At 43.7% G+C, this 6,159-nt stretch overlaps 1 long non-coding RNA gene across 2 annotated transcripts; it reads left to right on the top strand.

The window, feature by feature from the left end:
* The first annotated feature begins 1,230 nt into the window (after nt 1-1,230).
* On the top strand, nt 1,231-4,677 carry LOC144782807 (uncharacterized). Of its 2 annotated transcripts, none has more exons than XR_013601271.1 (5): nt 1,231-1,475; nt 1,570-1,666; nt 1,755-1,898; nt 2,007-2,102; nt 3,519-4,677. It is a non-coding gene; the product is annotated as an uncharacterized LOC144782807 (long non-coding RNA). The 2 variants fall into 2 exon arrangements; XR_013601270.1 differs by lacking the exon at nt 3,519-4,677 and adding an exon at nt 2,657-2,738.
* The last annotated feature ends 1,482 nt before the right edge of the window (nt 4,678-6,159 follow it).

Genomic DNA, 6,159 nt, shown 5'->3' with positions numbered 1-6,159 from the left:
CACGTTCAGAAGAGACACTTGTGACAGGGCAAGCCAGATAGATTATCGCCAGCCTGCTGAGCACTGGCCATTGGCCCCTTTTCCCATACCAATACTGCAATGGGTTTTGATCAATGTAGACCTCTGTTGGGTCATCCAGATAGGCCTGGACCATCCGCTCAATGTTCAGGGGTGCTATACTTTGTTTGGCCTCTTTTGTCTTAGCATCAGCACCGGACCTAGCAAGTCCTTGCTGTAAATACCAATCCTTTGCCGTTTCTACTGGGGCTGGTGATGATGAGCCGGTTCTTGCTGTTGTCGATAGTGTTGGTGACAGCTGTGAGCCAAACGTACATGTAGTGTTTTACCAATGGGGCTGTCATTTTAGATGTATTTATTGCTGATCTATGCTCGGTTAGACGAGTTTTAATGGCTCTAGAAGATGAACACCTAACTGTACCTTTGATTGGATTATTACCATCTATTGAGTCAATAGATGGTAATAATCCAATCAAAGGTACAGTTAGGTGTTCATCTTGTCAGTCCTGTACCAATATTTTGACAGGAGAATAAATTATCTTTAACAATTTCAAAATTCAGGCTAAAGAATTGTGGAATTGCAATACCAAAAATCGTATTTATCTGATCCTATGCCCCTGTAACCTCGGTTATGTTGGGGAAACTTCTAGAGCCATTAAAACTTGTCTAACCGAGCATAGATCAGCAATAAATACATCTAAAATGACAGCCCCATTGGTAAAACACTTCATTGATTTTCAACACTCCCCAATAGATATCAAATGGCGAGTATTAGAAAAGATAACCATCCCCAATGACAAAGGCGGAGAAAAAATCCGCAAAAAGAGAGAAGTGTTTTTGATTTTTTCTCTCGACACCTTCCACCATGGATTAAATAACGATCTTCCATGGGAAAATGCCATCATTTAGATGCATTTAGTTCAGTTTATTCTAAGCTTGCCTTTAACTGGATTTGAACCCGTGTCCCCACGGTAGAGAGCAGTCATGCCGGCTCCCCTGCTCCTCGCGCCACTACCCCCATTGGCAGATTGATGATATTACCTAGTCCCTTGGGTTTTCATCAGCACTTGAAACTACCTGACCGCGCTAATCCTTCTTTCTGGTTCCTTTAAAAATAGGCGTGCTTAATTAGCTTAGCCAATCAAGACCAGGCTTATAAAAACCCATAGGAAACAAAGTAACAAACTGTTACAGACCGGCACCGACCAGAGAACAGGAGCTACTAAGAGGCCATTGTCGCCTCTTGAAGTTATGCAAGCTTTAAACTATAAAAAGCCCAGTTAGCAGCAAGCTTCTCTATTAGGAAGACCATAATCGCTAATATATACTGCGCTTTACCCTATATAGATACGCGCTGAATCTGCCAACATTGAGGCTAAACGTGATCCACACTCGAACAGCTCTTCATCATTTCGGCAAAGTATAAAAGATTCAAAGGTCAATCCGGCCTATTCTAGGTAGGTTATAATACATGCTGAAGGCGCCTTTATGTTCTATTCACGCGCCTTTAAAGTTTATACAATTAACATGCCGGCGTTTCGCTTTCCTTAGCAGAACCATGCTCTTTAAAACGACAGCCAGAGCGCTGCACATTTGAATGTCTGATCAGCCCTGTCGACAGCGGGACTTTCCGCACTAATATTTTTAGGTATGTGTCATTCAATTAATGCAACCTCAGTCTAGTTGGGTTTTTTGCCTCGCTGTCTTATTTTTCCATCATTGCTCCACCTTAACAGATAATATTTACGGTGTTGGAGCACATCTGCTATACGGTCACGTCTTGGCTTAAAACGAACCAACCAGCCAGCGCGCCAGGAATTTGTTTAAACACAAGAGGTGATGTATCTGGCAATTCTGTAGAACCAGACGTTCCCTGCTAGGTAAATGCTTTAATTTTACCAAATGCATTGTGCCCTTTCAGTGGGGATAATATACACGCTTTCGCTTCTATGCACAAATCTTAACTCTTCATGTCTCTTTCATCTCAGCGTTTCTATTGCGATTGACACGCTCCTCAATAATCACAAATATCCCAAGGACATATTAGAACCTGATGTTGCTGTGCTGTATTCCTATTTTTTCAGGTGAGATCACTTATAAATTCAGACAGGCGTAGAAGGTTTTCCTTTTAATTCTTTACATTCTACTTCTTGCTACTTTGCAGGCAAGGTTAAGGCAGCGCTATAAATACCGTCTGTATGAAGATTATAGAATACAGGCCAATGTGTGCCTCGATGCCAATTTGTTTTACACAAGTGGATACATTTGCTCATAGCGAGCAGATATCAAAGAGCTGTCCGCTTCCACCCCGAGTTCTGCTGCCTTTATAACATCATAGTACAGCCTAATAGACAGGCTGCTATCTTTAATGTTAGTTCATCCAAGATATCATTGTTTAACAATCAGCAAGATACAGCCTTGGTTACCTACGTCCTGTTATCTATTTCTTGGCTCACATGCTTTGTCTTTTATCTTTTTTCTTCAGGCCCATCCTAGGGTCCTCCCTAATGTATATGTAATAACGGCTATGTTGTATGAATTAGAACAATGACAATGTTTCTACCGGCAATTAATAATGTACTTAGGTTGAAAAGTTTGTAAATTTCGTTTTTTTAAAGACTGTTTATTTTAATTTTAGATTAACTATATGATGGTACTTTCCTGACGAAGACACTTGGTGTCGAAACGCGTTGAATAAACCGTCACTACCTCACCCTTACCACTGTTTTAAATTGTATTTTATGTTTTTTGGGTTATAATGTAAACTGTTTTCAAAATATACATATTCTTTTTTTTAAATCAATTTGTATTAGGAAAATTATTTAAAATTCCGATTGTTTTTATACAAAAATCCTCTCTAGTAAAGTGTTATTTTTAATTTGCTGGTCCTCATTGCATTGTCGAATTTTGTTTTTTGCCTCGGATTGTTATTTGTCATTATACTTTTTGCCCTGACCCTGGAAATTGATCCACATTCAGGGGGTCCTTGTTATTTACAATTGAACATGGCTAGAGTTGCATGTTTCCGAGTAGCATTAAAAATCTCAGCTGTGTCAACAGCACCTACTACAGATAGCTTTCCTCTAACCTCCACAAAAAAGACCCAGTGTGCAGTGATACACATGTAGTCAGTGGCTTGGCAACTGGTTCACATGTCTGTTATCAGGTGGATATTGTGAACAGCACTCTGCTGCAAAGCTTGTCCAACCAATTCCAGCACATCATGATGTAGTGCTGGAACAGCCACTGTGGCGAGATAGGACCGGCTGGGAACCTTCCTTTCAGGACAGATGGCTGACGCAAATTCAAGGAAACCCACCCCGTCCACAAATGAAAAAGGGAGAAGGTCTATCGCTAACATTTTAGCCAGCTTTGCATTGTACAACTGTGCCGTTGGGTGGTTGCGCTGTCAATGGGAGGCTGAATTATTTTCCTTTGTGGTGCAGCTGTCTTCTTGAACCCAGTTAGGTTCAACAACAACACACTTTTTCTCATTGCAGTACTCGGTTGCCTTGGTGTCTCAACCTGACTCTTACTACGGTGCCACTGAGATGTTGCTGAGGATGTAGGCGAGACCACTACACTGCTGGGGTCAGGGCTAGAAATGTCTCCCCCTTGTTTACCTTCCACCGTGATCATATATTCCCCTACTACTTCATCCCCAACAACAGCAATGGGTTCAGTTTTATTATTTTCTAAGCTAAATAGGTGAGCCTCCCACTGGATCCTGCGGTGTTTTTTTAGATGATTTGTTTGGCCTCCGGTACCTTTGTTTGTACCAAGCTTACCCCGCCTAACAGCCTACCGACAAATTTAGCATATAGCAATGTTCTCCTTACTGCTAGGTTCTCCTCCTTACTGCTAACCGAAAAGAAGTCCCAAACTGGGAGGAGAACTTTCGGGCACTGCTGGAGGTGCCACTTTCAATACCAGATGAACTGGAGGGTGTGCCTGGAATTTGACTCTGTGCAGTTACACTACCACTACCTACTGAGGTGGTGGTTGAGCTGGATGTAGTTCCTGGCTGGGCCTTTGCAAATGCAAATATGGAAGCTGGAGGAGGTCATGTGGTGTTACCTGTGTTGGTGGTATCCGTGCTACATCCCTGGCAGCGCTTTTGGATAGGGTAAAAATGCTGGTCTCTATCTCCTCTGGGCGGGACTGATGTTCAAGATGACTGGCTCGTCATCAACATCATCCCCCTCTTGTACATCTACCTTCATAAATCTAAGGCTTTCTGGAACCTTCCTGTTCACTAGCCTTGTCTTGTGACGTGCATCACTCTCAGACTGATCTGGTGGTTTCCAAGTGGCATCTCGATCATCAGAAGCGGGGCTTGAAGAAGACGTTGATGGACTAATCCTCCTTTTCCTTGCTTGAGGTCTGGAAGACAATGGATCTTCTGGGACAGTGGCTTGCTCCTTTTCCTCTGCAAAAAGATTGATTTCCTGTACGGCCCCAACTTCAGGAGGAACAACTACTATTGTGGGCTGCTGTTGTGGCTGTTGTTGCAGCTGTGGTTCTGGCTGTTGTTGCATGTGGTTCCGGCTGTGGTTGCGACGGTGGTTGTGGCTGTGGTTTCGGCTGTTGTTGCGGCTGTTGTTGCGGCTGCAAGTGCATTGATTGGGTACTACTTTGCGATAATGACATTTCAACATCACTGCTCGTTAGTAGGCTATGCTACTTCTGCTAAACTCATGGGCTTGGGCCTAGGTTGGTGGGGTGGGCCCGCTGATGCGGAGGTGCTGCTCCCAGCTTGGTCCCTTCCGGACACCGCTGCTGCAGTTTATTTTCCCAAAAAACACAGAGGGCGACACACCAGTCTTGGCAGGTGCCACTTCCTTCTTCTGTTCTTTTTTCTTCTCACTGGCAACTTTCTTGGTACTGGAGGACCTGGTACCTTTCTTTGGGGCCACCTTCTTCAGATGTCAGCAGGATGCAGGTGCACAAGTTGCAGAGATGTCTGTGGTCACACGTGGACATAACGTGGTGCACAGCAGGACTTCTGTCTGGCAGCACAACGGGTGATGATGACACCTCCTCCTCTGTCTTTTTGTGCACCTAAAGCAAAGAAGCCAGGAGAAGAACATCAGTGAAATGTTGCATTTGTTGTTGTGGTTCAATTACTACTAGTTCAAACAAACAAATTGTGTAACTTAGTATTGCCATTTGTGAGACTTTGTCAACAAGGGCTTTCATGGTATACTGTGTACACTCTCAGGAAGGATAGGAAAGAAGTTGAAGTGGACCCTGTATGGCATTATATTACTTGCTCATCATATCATTCAGGGAGCTGCAGCCGGCAAAGGGGATGGATGGAAGCAGTAAGCCAAGAGGAAAACCATGCAGGCCTAAATGGCAAAAGCAGCACACTTATAACTCCCACTAGAAATAGCCACCAGCCACATGGACACTCACAAATCACAAGCAACAAGCAGGAGGCCTGGAAAACAGTGTACTGAAAACAGGCCTATAATAGCCAGGCAAAGGCTGCATGCTAAACCACACTGCTTTGCCTGTAATGCAATAAAATGCAAAAACGAAAATCCAGAGGCCTATACACGGTCTGCAAGGTACACAACACACCACACGCAACAAAGGCATTTATTTAACACACACCCAAAAACTGAAATACACCCAAAAATACTCATTTTGCAATTCAATCCAATGCCATTCATGCCCTAAATGATGTTTAAATTCAACAGAACACACAGAAACAGTTGTTTAATGCACCCCTGACTACCTCTGAGCTTACTGGATGAATTGAATGGCCTGTTGGCAAACTAGGCCACAAGCTTGCAGGCCTATGGATAAAAGCACACTACCAGCTTCAAAATGGCAACCAGCCACATGGCCAGGCCCACAACAACAAGAAATTGAAGACAGACAATGCAGGCCTATGGCAAAAAGCACACTGCCTGGCTTCAAAATTGCCGCCAGCCTCATGGCCAGGCCCACAACAACAAGAAACTGAAGACAGACAATGCAGGCCTATGGCAAAAAGCACACTGCCTGGCTTCAAAATGGCTGTCAGCAACAACAAGAAGTCTAGGCCACAAAGGAACAACATGCAGGCCTATATGGCAAAAGCAGCACACATATAACTCCAACCAGAAATGGCCACCAACCACATGGACAATC

Source organism: Lissotriton helveticus, chromosome 9 (genome assembly GCF_964261635.1).
Source record: "Lissotriton helveticus chromosome 9, aLisHel1.1, whole genome shotgun sequence".
NCBI classification, from domain to species: Eukaryota; Metazoa; Chordata; class Amphibia; order Caudata; family Salamandridae; genus Lissotriton; species Lissotriton helveticus.
This window is presented reverse-complemented; position numbering and strand designations above follow the sequence as displayed.